The 15,000-nt window shown below is 38.4% G+C and overlaps 1 protein-coding gene across 1 annotated transcript in view; it reads right to left on the reverse strand.

Annotated features, from left to right (window-relative positions):
• The window catches only part of LOC143037297 (uncharacterized), a 138,164-nt gene that overhangs the window by 15,530 nt on the left and 107,634 nt on the right, over positions 1-15,000 (reverse strand). The gene's annotated exons all lie outside the window — the stretch shown is intronic.

The following is a 15,000-nucleotide window of genomic DNA, read 5'->3' on the forward strand; positions in this document are numbered from 1 at the left end:
TGCTGCACCTCGGCCAATTGTCTATATAGGGGCCGCCTCGGGAGACGTGACGCCCAATTTTACCAGGTCAGACCCAGATTTTTTTTTTTTTTCTACACACCTGGTATGAAATCGCTCAAACAATTGATGTGCCTCCAGTACAGTGTGAAGGTCTCACTCGCATACAACAGCATGCTAAGACAGATTACTTGATAGACTGCAGCTTTGGTAGAGATTCTGAGCCTGTGGTTGAGAATGACCTTTTTGCCAATTTTGGCAAAGGAAGCTGAAGCTTCGTTAATTCATTCATTCACTTCTTCGTCCAGCGTGCAGTCCGCGGGGAACAGTCTACCCGGACATTTAAGATTCTGGGTCACTTTCAGGTCTTTCATAGTGATGCGCGATGGAGGACCATCACTCCTCTGGTACTTTATCTCCGTGTTGTCCTCGTTAATGACAAGACCTAGGGTGCTGTTGATATTGTCCATGCAGCTGACTGCATCTTGTAGATCAACTGGTGAGTGTGTAACCAGTCGGTCATCCGCATACTGGAGCTCAATGATGTCGACTGAAGAGACCCTAAGTTCTTGCTTGTAGGCGACGTAGGTTGAACAGATTACTATCCTACCTATACAGTATGTGAGCCCCACGACCTCCATCGCAACGGTATCTCTGACGGAGGAGATGGTAGCCAAAGCGAGATACACATTGAAGATGACAGGAGCTATGACGCAGCCTTGACTCCTATTTCAATGCTGAATGACCGTCTACTCTCCATCGACTATAACAGTGGCCATCATGCCTGTATGGAAGGCTTGAACGATGGCTGTATATTTTCGTGGGTAACCAAAATTTCTCATGACACGTAAAAGCATGCCACGGTGTAGAAAGAAAACCTTTGTAAGATGTGCGAAGGCCATGCACAGATTGTGATGCTGCTCTCGACATTTCTCTTGCAGCTGCCGCGCTACAGAAACCAGGTCGACTGTACTCCGTTCACACCTGAAGCCACACTGTGTCTCTGGACAGACTTTACCCACTATGTATTTGTTGAGCCCAAACAGCAGAAATTTGGCTAGAACACCCCTTGCTACAGTAAGGAGAGAGACCCACCTGCTATTACCACATATTGGATGGTCCCCTTTCTTTTTGTAGGTCAATATAAAAACGATGAAAATGGCAAGAGAGAATTGGAGGGAAAAATGGGTGAGGAGTTTAACAATTATTTTCTATCGGTGTTTACTAATGCGAGGTTAGATAAAGTACCTGACTGCGATCCGATTTTCAGAGGGGATCAAGAAAGTAGTCTATCTAATATCAGCATTAGTGAAGTAGAAGTAGTCAAGCAGATTGAAAGACTTGAAGCTACAAAATCTCCAGGTCCAGAGGAAAATTTTCCTAGAATGCTAAAGGAGTGTAAATTTGAAATCTGCGACCAGTTACCTGAAATATTTGATAAATCAGTAGACACTGGTTTTGTGCCTACTGCTTGGAGGCAAGCAAACGTTGTTCCTGTTTTTAAGAAGGGAGATAGATCGTCTATATGCAACTACAGGTCAATCAGTTTCACATTGGTTATGGGAAAAATGCTTGAATCAATAGTAGTAAATAGACTCAGAGAACACATCGAAAGACATAATATAATTCGTGGTTCACAGCATGGTTTCTCCAAGGGTAAGTCATGTGTGGCTAATCCTATATCCTTTTACACTAAAGTATATAAAGGCATCAGATAACAATGATAATTACGATGTTATTTACCTTGACTTTAGCAAAGCGTTCGACCAGGTGCCACACCAGAGACTACTAAATAAAATCAAAGCCCATGGCATAAGAGGAAAAGTATTAGAATGGATTAGAGCTTGGATTAGTAACAGAAAACAGCGGGTCACCATAAATGGAGTAAAATTTAGGTGGGGCAATATCACTAGTGGGGTCCCCCAGGGCTCGGTTTTGGGCCCCTTGTTGTTCATTATGTACATAAACGACTTAGACGACGGGATAAATAGTGATGTTAGTAAGTTTGCAGACGACACTGAAATAGGACGCCTAATTAGGTCAGGAGACGACGCACAGATTCTGCAGGATGATCTTAATAAATTTTTCACATGGTCGGTGAAATGGCAAATGAACTTCAATATCTCAAAGTGTAGCGTGTTAAACGTAGGGCTACACAACCCCCAAAATAGATACAGCTTAGATAACACGCTTTTAGAGAAAACTGAGTGCGAGAGGGACTTGGGAGTTCTAGTGTGTCCGGACCTTAAAACCAGGAAACAGTGCATTAGCCCCAGGAATAAAGCTAACAGAGCATTAGGTTTCATTGCTAGGACGGTAACGAATAGAAGTGCAGAGGTAATTATTAAACTCTATCTAGCGATAGTTAGGCCCATCCTTGACTATGCGGTACAGTTTTGTTCTCCGTCCTACAGAATGGACATCAATTCACTAGAATTAGTACAGAGAAGAATGACCAAAATGATACATGGACTCAGAAATTTGCCTTACGAAGAGAGGCTTAGGCACCTTAACTTACACTCTCTGGAAAGACGCAGAGTGCGAGGTGATCTAATAGAACTGTTCAAGGGGATCAAAGGTTTTAGCAAGGGTGATGCAAACAAGGTCATCATATTAAAACAACAGGGCAGGACTCGCAGTAATGGTTATAAACTGGACAAATTTAGACTTAAAAAGGAAATAGGCAAGAATTGGTTTACTAATAGGGTGGTTGACGAATGGAATAAACTTAGTAACCATGTAGTAAGCGCTGAAACTATCAGTTATTTTAAGAAACGATTACAAAGGATTACAAAGGCGGAGCATGCCGACAGGAGACCTTTTGGTACATATCTAGGTCGGATGCGAGAAAAAAATCATAGTAATAATAAGATAATAAATAAAAACTATAATAATGTAAATAACAAATAAAATACATAAATAAATGCATAGGTATAGTTAAATAATAAACAAACAGGTAAATAGTAAATAATAATAAATTGACATATAACTAATAATAAATGAAAATCAGACAGACAAATGATAACAAAACAAAAACAAATAATATAAAATAAATTATAATCATTACAGCATCTTGCTTAGGTGTTTATCTAAATGATTCTTAAAGCTTCGAACTGAACTACATTGCACTACCTGTGCAGGAAGTTTATTCCATTCATTAGCTACACGGTTGGCAAAGTTATTTCTACCTACTTCCAAATTGAATCTATTTCCGGACAGTTTGAGACCATTGTTTCTTGTCTGATTCTCATTCAATGTGAAAATTTTGTCACTTTTGATGTTGTCAATTCCCTTTAAAATCTTAAAGACCTGTATCAAGTCACCTCTGAGTCTACGCTTTTTTAGGGAAAACAGATTCATATGTTTTAGTCGATTTTCGTATTATTTATTTTTGATATTTGGAATCAGTTTTGTGGCTCGCCGTTGTACTTTTTCCAGTCTGTCAATGTCTTTAATGAGATTCGGTGACCATACGGAAACAGCATATTCCAAATGTGGACGAACTAACGATTTATATAGCTTGTTAATGAGTGATGTACTTTTGAAATCAAAAGATCGCGCAATGAGTCCTAGAATCTTATTTGCTTTCTCTCTCTCTTTATGGATGGGGATGACAGGTGGTGATGGACACAGAGCTGCCTAGTGTAGACCTTATGGTCTCTTGCAATCTCCTTCATTCTTTTATTCTTATGTACTGCCGTCTCCTCCATTATATCCTCTCCATCTGCACCTTTTATCTTTTCTTCTCAACTTGATTCGCCACTTCTTTCTCTCTTAATTCCTTTCCAACACATCTTATTACCCTCACAATTTTCTGTTATACTCTTACCCCATTTCACATCCGCTCTATTTTTTGCCTCCTTCATCTTTTGCTTTACTTCACTTCTCTTTTCTTTGTACCTATCATATAATTCTCTCTTCCTTTTTGTTACCAATCTATGAATGCTTGTTTCTTCTCTTCTACAACCTTATTTGCTTCGTCATCCCACCACTCACTACCTTTCCTTCTATTTCTTCCTGTCCTCCTTGTTCCACTAACCATCTCTGTACCTTGTGACTCCCTCTTTGAAATATCCCCATTCCTCCTCCACTCCTACTTCTACTATGTCTTTCACTCCCTCTCACTCCTCTCTCAGCTTCTTCTTGTACTCCTTCTCCCTTTCTTCCTCATTTAAGCAGCTTACTCTAAGCACCTCTTTACCTTCTGTCCTTTTCCCCTTTCTCCATCTATCCTTCACTCTCAACTTACCTACCACGAAAAAATTATCTGATATTCCCCCACTCTCTCCCCTTAGAACATGTACATCCAAAAATCTTCATACTCTTCTCCTGGTTACCGCTATAAAGTCCATTAAAGCCCTATGTACCACCCTCTCCTATGTGTACTTATGCTTGACTTTCTTCATAAACACTGTATTTGCTATCATCAACTCTTTTTCTAGACACAGCTTCACCATCATCTCTTCAATACACTTTTATTTCTGGAACTCCACACTTCCCAACCACCCCGTCTATCGGTTCATCTCCTACACTAGCATTGAGATCTCCCAATATCACTACATTGACATTTCTCCTTAAACCCTTTATGCATTCATTTACATGTATCCAAAAAGTCTCCTTTTTCTGAACACTCTTCTTACTGCCAAGCCCATATGCACTTAAAACCCACATCTCCCTTCCCAGTTTCACCTTCATCCACATTAACCTTGAATAAACCTCCTTCCACTCCACCACACTTTACCTAACTCTTCATTTACTAGTATAGCCACCCCTTCTCTCTCTCACCTTCTCTCCACTCCTGACACCATCCCTACTATCACAATAGTGGTGATAATATTGATAATAACAACGTTAATGATAATAATTGCAATCATAGTAATATGGCGATAATGATTTTAAAACGAAAAAATTAAGATAGATAGTATAATTGTTGGATAATAGAGATAACAAAACTAAGTCGAAAAAGGAGAACACTTTTATAGAGGAACATATTGAAAGAAATATTTCTCAAGATATGGAAGAAATACAGCTAAAAGGGTTCGTTGAGCAAGAAAGGAAATGTAATAAAAATATATTTAAAAAATGAGATCGCTGGTTAGAGATGTAATAGATAAAAAGTATGTCGTTACTTTTTGGTAGAAAGAAAATTACATCACAATAATAAAAACAGAAAAAAATACAATAATAGTTTAATGTAAAATATATTGTGTAAGTAATTATGAATAACAACTGATGCGCAAGAAGAACATACAAAAGTGTTCAGGCGAGATATGTATTGAACAGGACACGGCCAGTAGAATTAAATTTAAGCCCCAATCAAAGGATATGAACTAATCAATATAATCTACAGTAGAAACGATCAAACAAAGGTAAGTAGAAATGCTTAGATAAGAAAAGTAACAGAAGAAGAAAGAGATAAAATAAAATAACTACTCAATGATGCTCTGCTTGAAAACGATCATAGAATGAAAAAAGAAAAGACACTTTTGTTGCAGTGTTAGAAACTGAGGAAAACATTGGAGAAGGTAGAAAAAGACAGGAAAATAAAACAGAAATTTTTAAATAGAAAACGCAAAATAGATGGTTTAATAACGGTCAGGTTAGAAATCATTGATGAGTTCAAGGAAAAGAAAACAGATATATGCTCCACATATATGTAAATGACATGACTTATGGGAGGATTTCTTATACTAATCCAGTTGTAGACGATACTAGAATGATAAAGCGAGGAAAATGCAATAAAGGTTGCTTATTAAACAGGAAAATCTAGACAGGATTTGTAATTAGAGACACGTGTAGGAAATCGATTTTAATAAAAAAAAAAATAATTGGAATGAGTGAAAGCACAAAGATGCTAGCACTGAAGTATTTACTTGATAATTAGTCAGTTACAGAAGTCAGAGATGAAAAGGATTGAGAAGGTTTTGTTGTGGAATTTTGCTTCAACAGAGAAACATATCAACACCTTGATGGAGGGACATGTAGGTAATAGCGACATACAATAAAAAAAAATACTGAAAAGACCAATAAAAATCTGATACGCGACATAAGAGCAAGATAAAAAAAAAAGGACAAAAATATAAATGATGATGATAAGAATTAATTAGTTCCATAGTATCATATGAGGAAGGATAAAAAAGCTGGGCTTGCCCTCATCAAAAGAAAAAGAGGAAAAAAGTAAACAAATACTGTGTTCGTATAGGTAAGAAAATATAGACAAAATTGACAGGCGAAAAAGCAACAAAAAGACGTGAAACACAGATTGACGACGTCTTAGTTGAATATAAAGAACTATATATATATAAAGAAGTATATGTTATATATATATATACATATATATATATATATGTATATAGTAATATATATATATGTATATATATATGTATATATATATATATATATATAAATATATATATATTTGTATATATGTATATATACATATGTATATGTATGTTCACTATTGTAGAATCTTCCCTAATAAAACATCATCCTAATTTTAATACCTCAAAAGGACAATGCCCCCCAGATTGTATTACGAAGCTAGCTGTAAACAAATTATTGTCAAAAGCGGTCGGACATAATAGCACTAACTGTCCCTCCGCGACCCGACTATTTCAAGGGCATGTAACCTGAGTCCCCCTACTTTGCCCCATCCCCCTTTTATGTACTACCTCACCACCCTATATAAACTTGCATCTTAACTTCCTGTAAGCATTCTGCTGAAGAGGACTACAGTCAGTAGTCGAAATATACAGTTTCCCTTTATTTCCGTTATTTCTCCGACAGTGGGTTCATAGTGAACTTTTATAAATGTGTTATAACATACCATTTTCCATACATCTATATATATATATATATATATATATTATATATATATATATTATCTTCATATATATATATATATATATATATATATATATATAAATATACATATATAAGTGAAGATTTGGAGTCTAGGATCCATATTGGAAAACTGTAAACACCAGACTCAATTGAAGGGTTTATTTGACAGACGTTTCGATTCCCGTTCAGGAATCGTCTTCAGGGGGGATAAGGGTTACAATTATAAAATGAAATACAAATAAAAAAGTTACATGACTGTGAAGATAAAACAAGTGTAGCAAAAAATATCGATACGTAACACTAACGTAAAAACATCAGAACATAGGACAGAAATGCAACTGGAGGTGAACCAAATGCCCGCAATGAAGTGTCAAGAACAAACGACTAAATTACAGTCAGACAAAAATGAATAAATAAATAAACGAATAAATAAGTAAATAAATAAATAAATGAATAAATAAATAAATAAATAAATAAATGAATAAATAAATAAATAAATAAATAAATAAATAAATAAATAAATAAATAAATAAATAAATAAATAAATAAATAAATAAATAAATAAATATATAAATAAATAAATAAATATATTATATATATAAAAATGGAAATGGTCAAAACTAAAAAAAAATAACGAAAGTGCGTGACCCGAACAAAAGGTAACAGGGGGTCATGGACCGGGGTGAGTGTTTTAACAGTGATCTGGCGCGGGGACGGTCTGGAAGATAACGATTTATACGGTTACTATACACAACAACATGGGTGTATACATAAAAAAATATTTCTCTCTAAACCTTCGAACCTCCTACTCCGGAAATGAGTCATAAAACGGAATTACGGAATTCTGAAAAAGAATCTTACCGAAATATTAATGAGAAAATATTCACGAAATATTGCCAAGAGAATCTTTCCCAAATGTTAACAAGAGAATCGTTACGAAATATTACCAAGAGAATCTTTACGAAATATTGCTAAGAGAATCTTTACGAAATATTGCCAAGAGAATCTATATACATAAAAACGGAATTACGGAATTCTGACAAAAGAATCTTTACGAAATATTAATGAGAAAATATTTACGAAATATTGCCAAGAGAATCTTTACCAAATGTTAACAAGAGAATCTTTACGAAATATTACCAAGAAAATCTTTACAAAATATTGCTAAGAGAATCTTTACGAAATATTGCCAAGAGAATCTATTAATTAAATAAAAATGGAAATGGTCAAAACTAAGATTTCTGAACGGAAGTGCGTGACCCGAACAAAAGGTAACAGGGGGTCATGGACCGGGGTGAGTGTTTTAACAGTGATCTGGCGCGAGGACGGTCTGGAAGAAAACGATTTATACGGTTACTATACACAACATGGGTGAGGCACCAGCGGAGAAAGTACGAAGAAATCGGCATTTCTGGAAGTGGGTTACTGAAGTGAAGAAGATTAATAAAAAGTCTCTCGGTGTAAAGGATTTGGCTGTTTTGAAACGTGAACATGCAGTCAAGTTTCCTGATCTCTATAAGTCTTCCAATGGATTTTCTGTCAGAGAGTCTATAAAGTTGTTTCATCGCAAAGTGTTGTCGTTTAACGACACATTAAAGAAGAATCGACAGTTCGAGTACAAGGATTCAGACTTAGAACATCTTGGAGTTTACAATGGGGATGTTTCGGAGAAAGCTCTGCAAGGGTTTGAGAAACATTACTTTACTGGGTTTAAGAATTTTATAAAAGCGGGAGCAAAAGCTGATCACGTTGAGTATCAGAAGTACTACCTCGAGAGAAGATTTAAAGCCCAGAGAAAGATTGATAAGCTCAAGAAGTACTGTTGTAAGAGGAAAAACACGGAACTTAACCAGGTCTCTGGTGAGGTCGTTGAAGCTGGGAGTGCTACTGTGAGTTCAGTCACTTCGACGGGAAGCGGAAGTGGACAAGACCAAGGAAGTGGACCAGATGAGGAGGGTGTACCGGATCAGTTTGTCGACTCGGTGGCGGAGAATATACGGATTGTTCGAGAGAGGCGGCTTGAATTGGAACAACAATGTTTGCAACGTTTGCAAGAAAAAAAGAGGTTAAAGAAAGAACGAGAAGCAGCTAAAGAGGCGGAAAGGGATGCCAGAATCAAGAAAAGGGAAGAACGTGAGGCGGAAAAGATGCATCGACAGGTTTTGTTGAAGAATAAGAAACAGAGGCGTTCCGAGTTAAAAGCAGTAAAAGAACAGTTGAAATTGTTACGAGCTGGGCTCATCGGGGATAAAGATTTGTCTGAATCGACGATTAATCACTTAAATATGGTCAGAAAGGAACGCAAAGATAAGAATTTTAGGGCGGATTATGTGGATTCAATAGCAGTAATATCTGATATGCTTGAAGGTTATTTACGAGACCAAGCAAAGATACCGCTCCATAATATTGGTACAATAGGGGACTTCAAATGTAAGCTTTGTAAATCGCTTTTATGGGCAGGAGAACGTAAGACTATTTGTTGTAAGCAAGGACAAACGCCTCAAATCCAGTTTTCAGAGCTTAAAAACGGTATTAAAAGTATGTACGAAGGAAATTCTCCGTTATCTAAACGGTTCCTGGACAAGATCTGTGGGTTCAACGCGTTGTTCTGTTTCACATCATTTACCACTTCAAGCAAACTCCATGACCCGAGCGAACTAACATTGTGTTACAAGATTCAAGGGAAAATATACCATACCATTGGACATCTCAACCCCGAAGCGATCGCAGGTAAAAAGAACCCTTTTTGGAAACCTATTTCTTCATTCCTGGACTTATACTTCTATCATGATAAGGAAGACCAGATTAAGTTACGTGTACAAAACATGGATCGAAAGGCGAAAAACGAAAAAACTCTTAAGCGCCGAAAGAGAGAGAGGAAGGAAGTGAGTTCAAACGAGGATATCATTTCCATGTTCTATGATTACTTGGTTCAGTATAATGAATGTCTAAACCCGATTTTGAAGGAATTTGAAACGTGTAAAACATTAGTTAGTGAACACGTTAATAAGACGGAAAGTATGCCTGTTGTGTCTATCACGCTGAGAGAGGCAGACGGGATCAAAACCAAGGAACATAAGGGTCTGTATCACCTTCCGTCTGCTTCATCACAGGTTGGTGGGATTGTTAGCTTTGAACCCAATAGAGATCCATTGGAGATAACAGTTACTTCCCCTTTGCCCGGTTCGAACTTCAAGACTACAAGTTTGAGCCATTTGAAGTTCCATTACGATGCTTTCCAGTATCCTTTGTTGATCCCAAACGGTGACATCGGATATTGTCATTCCATGGAAAGGTTATCCAAAGTCCGTGTTAGAGGTCTTGAACCGCCTGAAGAAGATGAGTGTGACGCCTCTACGGGGCCATCAACTTCGTCTACTTACAAGCGTTTATCCCCGTGTATGTTCTACTCCTTTACATGGAGCGGGAGGGCGTTTTCAACCACATAACCAAGTGTAGGAGACTGTTTCAACAGTTTGTTGTGGATAACTACGTGAAAGTAGAAAGTAATAGGTTGTCATACCTCGAAATGAACCAGAAACGGATCCGAAAAGAAAGAGCAGACATATTATGTCTTGGAAGCGATAAAGTCGCTGATACAGGTCAAAGGGTTGTGTTGCCCAGTACTTTCATTGGAAGTCCCAGATATATGAAAGAGCGCCAACAAGATGCGCTTACATATGTTACGTGTTATGGATCTCCTGACTATTTCATAACCTTCACTATGAACCCGCATTGGCGGGAGCTGCAAGTTGCTATGGATGATACAGGTTCTGCTGGAATACGGTCGATCGGGGACCGCCCAGATTTAATTAGTAGAGTATTCAAGTTGAAGGTTGATAGTTTGATGCATGATGTGGTATCTAAACAGATCTTCGGAAGGGTGAAGGCGCATCTTTATGGTGTGGAATGGCAAAAACGTGGACTTCCTCATGTTCACACCCTCTTATGGATGAATGAGCGTGTGACAGCTGAAAGGGTTTCACGTATAATATCCGCTGAAATCCCCAACAAAGAAGCTGAACCCAGGTTGTATGATGTCGTTATAAGGTGTATGATCCATGGACCGTGTAAGGGGTACGATGAGTCTCTCCTATGTTGCCAGAAATCTAAGCCAACCGCTTCGACATGTGGAAAGGGCTTTCCTAAGACCTGTAGGAACGACTTAATGTTCGGTAACAATGGGTACCCTGAGTACAAACGTAGGTCCATCGGAGAAGGCGGGGAATCTTTTGTTACCAAGGTTAAAGGAGTGAAGAAGGTTATTGACAACTCTTGGGTTGTTCCTTACAGCCCCTATCTGTGTGTGAAGTATGACGCCCACATCAACGTTGAATGTTCAAATTCGATTAAAGCTATAGCTTATGTCACGAAGTATGTAAACAAGGGGTGTGATAGGGTCCTGTTCAGTAAAACTACAAAAGATGGGACCGTGAATGAAATTAAGAACTTCCAAGAGGCGAGATATATAAATGCGAATGAAGCAACATGGAAGATATTCGGGTTTGACATATACAAAAGTTATCCCCCGGTATCCTCTCTCGACTTACACCTTGAGGGCGAAAACGAGGTGTTTTATGACGAAAAGTCATCTAAAGGGACCGTAACAGCGAAAGCAAAACAAGATACCCAATTAACCGCTTTCTTCAAGTTGTGTGCGAAATCTGATGAGAAGTTCGTCTCCACGTTGTATTATCATCAGATGCCTCAACATTTCTGTTTTGACAAGGCCCATTCGGTTTGGAGAGAAAGAAAAGGTAACACCTTTTCTTTGGGACGTATTCGTGCTGTTTCCACTAAAACTGTTGAGTTGTTTTACCTTAGGTTGTTGTTGACACATAAGGCGGGCCCTACTTCCTTTGAGGATCTCAGAACAGTCGAGGGTGTGACATATCCCTCTTACCGAGAGGCTGTCAAGGCCTTGGGTCTCTTGAGTGATGAGGAGACATGGAAGACTACTATCTTAGAGATAATCAATCACACCAACGACAGGTACCGTCTCAGAGAAACGTACGCCAGCATGTTGGTGTTTTCAGACCTTGAGGACCAATCCGGTATCTGGGAGGAGACCAAGGATCTATTTGCAAGCGATTTCCTTCACCAGAACAACCTAACAGAGTATAACGAGGAAATCTACTTGGACGCGTTAGACAATATCCAAAAACATGTTAGGAACTGTGGAGGAGGCCTTATCACCACTTACGGCTTACCTGCTTCTAGAGGTGGAGAGAAGACTTCAAACGTTATTCGAAGAGAATAAGGTTCAATCAAAACAAGACCTCTTAAATGATAAACAGAGACAGGTATATGATGTGGTCATGTATAGGGTGACTAACCAACAGAAGTATGAGAATAATGGAATCTTTGTAAACGCTGCCGGAGGCACAGGAAAGTCCTTCATCTTGAATATGTTACTTGATACTGTGCGGTCTGAGGGGAAGATAGCGTTAGCTGTAGCGTCTTCAGGTATAGCAGCTACTGTTCTTAACGGGGGTCGAACCGCCCATAACATGTTTACGATACCATTGATGGAGTATAATGAAATAAGAGGGTGTTCTGTTAAGAAGAATTCTGAACTTGCAAAGTTGTTGGAGATGACATCGTTAATCGTGTGGGATGAGATCGTGATGGGGACAAGAATACGTTAACAGCTCTTGATATAACGTTGAGAGACATCTTGGGTAATGAACGGTTTATGGGGGGAAAAGTGTTCGTCTGCGCTGGAGATTTCAGGCAAATATTACCTGTCATTCGAGGTGGAGGTAATTGTGATGAATTAGAACATTGAATAAAGTCCAGTTATATGTGGCGGGACATAACAAAGTTGGAATTGACTGAAAATGTGCGTCTAAGGAAAGGTGATGAAAAAAACATTACGTTTGCGCGCAAGTTGCTGGAACTCGGATCCCAGAAACACGGACCTTTGGAACTTGAGGAGGGGTTCGGTATTCAAGTCAAAACACGTGAAGAGTTAGTGGAAAAGGTTTATGGTGATTTGGAGGAAAACTTCTTAAACATTTCCTATTTTGAACAACGAGCAATCATATCACCCACAAATGATGATGTCGACAGTGTTAACTCTATGATACAAAAGAAAACTAAGGGAGAGGAGAAGACATACTTTAGTGTAGACACCCCGGTCGAGGAAGGAACTGATGTCCAGACTTCTGTGTTTAACGCTTTGACAAGCCCTTCTCTTCCACCACATCAACTTAAAGTGAAGATTGGAAGTGTTGTGATGGTTGTCAGGAACATTTCACCGCCTAAACTGTGTAACGGATCAAGAGTCTTGGTAACTAACTTGAAAACGAACATTATAATTGGTAAGACCTTAGGTGGTAGTCACCGGGGAGAACAGGTTATGATTCCCAGGATAACACTAGAAGCTAGCGACACCCCAGTTAACTTTAAGCGCAAACAGTTCCCGGTTAAGCTTAGTTACGCGATGACAATTAACAAATCTCAGGGACAGACGTTTAACTGCTGTGGAGTACTTCTAGATACTGTTCAATGTTTCGCTCATGGTCAGTTGTACGTGGCCTGTTCGCGGGTTACGTCTTGGGATTCTCTTTTCATCTATACTGGCTGGCATAAAGTAAACGAAAGTTATAGGTTGAGACCGGCCGTTAACTGTGTATATGAAGAATTGCTCTCAGACAACGAGGTAAACAGTCAAGAACTGCCTTCGGTGCCGAGAGGTAGGGAAGAAGACGAAGAAGTTAACACTCCCATTCCTGAAGAGGTCCCAGAAATAGGTGTGGTTTTAATACCAAAGGAAGTTTACAACATCTCGGAGGAAAAGGCCATCGATATGCTCCTGCCAGATTACAGTTACAATAATCATGTTTACAGTGAAGATGAAGAATACGGGGGTGAGGAAACTGAAAGGGTCCCTGTCACGAAAAGGGAGCTGGAAGAACTGATTTTGAGCCTCAAAGAAGAAGGATCTTCGCCGGCTCGGAAAAGGAGGAGATATGAAGATGAAGCCGAGGACAAAGAAGATGAAGAAGACAGCTCGAGTTCAGATGAACAAGAAGTAACTGACGTTTCCGCTGTAAATAATGTGTGTAAATAAAATACTGTAGCAATATCACGATCTTTTATTGATCCAGTGTCTTATGTTTACTATGACACATCATATGATGTAAGACACGCTTGACGGGGTAACCAGTGCGCGTTGCGTAAGGGCGCGTAGCGCCTGGCGAGCGTAGCGAGCAGCGCCGCAGGCCAAGCCCCCCGGCGTAGCCGGGCCGGCGCAGCCGGTGGGCTTGTAAATAAATAAAAATGAAAAATAAATAAAAAACAAGAGCCAAACAAAATGCACTACAATTGAAATGAAATATTGGTACAAAAAATACAAATATAAATAAAGCAAGTTACATGGCTGTGAACATAAAACAAATGTATCAAAAATCACCAATACGTAACACTAACGTGAAAACATCAAAACATAGGACTGAGACGCAAATGGAGGTGGACCAAATGTCCGCAATGCAGAGTCAAGAATAAACTACTAAATTACACTCAGACAAATAAAAACCAAACAAAATGAAAAATTAAATGGCATGTGAACATAAAACAGGTGTGGCAAAAAAGCATGTATGTATGAGAAAAAAAATTGACGCAGCTCGAAGGGTTTTCTCCCCGTCTTCTTTTCTGCATGAAGGGACGGAGAGGAGGAGTCGCCGAATTTATCAAGCGGCCTTGCTGTGGATGTGCTGTGTCTTGCGACACTGCTTTTGACCCAGGGCAGTGGACAGGATGCAGGGATGACCCGTCATCCAAGAGGTGCCAAGATAAGAGGGAGGGAGAAGGGTGGAGGGGAATGGAATATGTAGGGAATGGAATGGGTGGGAGTGGTTTCTATGCCTTTTTCTTTTTGGCTACCCCCCGTGTAAAGGGGAAAAAGCCTTTGGTATATGTATGTATATATATACATATATATATATATATATATATATATATATATATATATATATATATATATATATATATATAAACATATATAAACCCTTCAATTGAGTCTGGTGTTTACAATTTTCTAATATATATATATATATATATATATATATATATATATATATATATATAATATATATATATATATATATTTATATATATATATATATACATATATATTGATATATATATATATATATA

This window comes from Oratosquilla oratoria, chromosome 22 (assembly GCF_046742065.1).
Source record: "Oratosquilla oratoria isolate Oo_2021 chromosome 22, ASM4674206v1, whole genome shotgun sequence".
In the NCBI taxonomy this organism is placed as follows: domain Eukaryota; kingdom Metazoa; phylum Arthropoda; class Malacostraca; order Stomatopoda; family Squillidae; genus Oratosquilla; species Oratosquilla oratoria.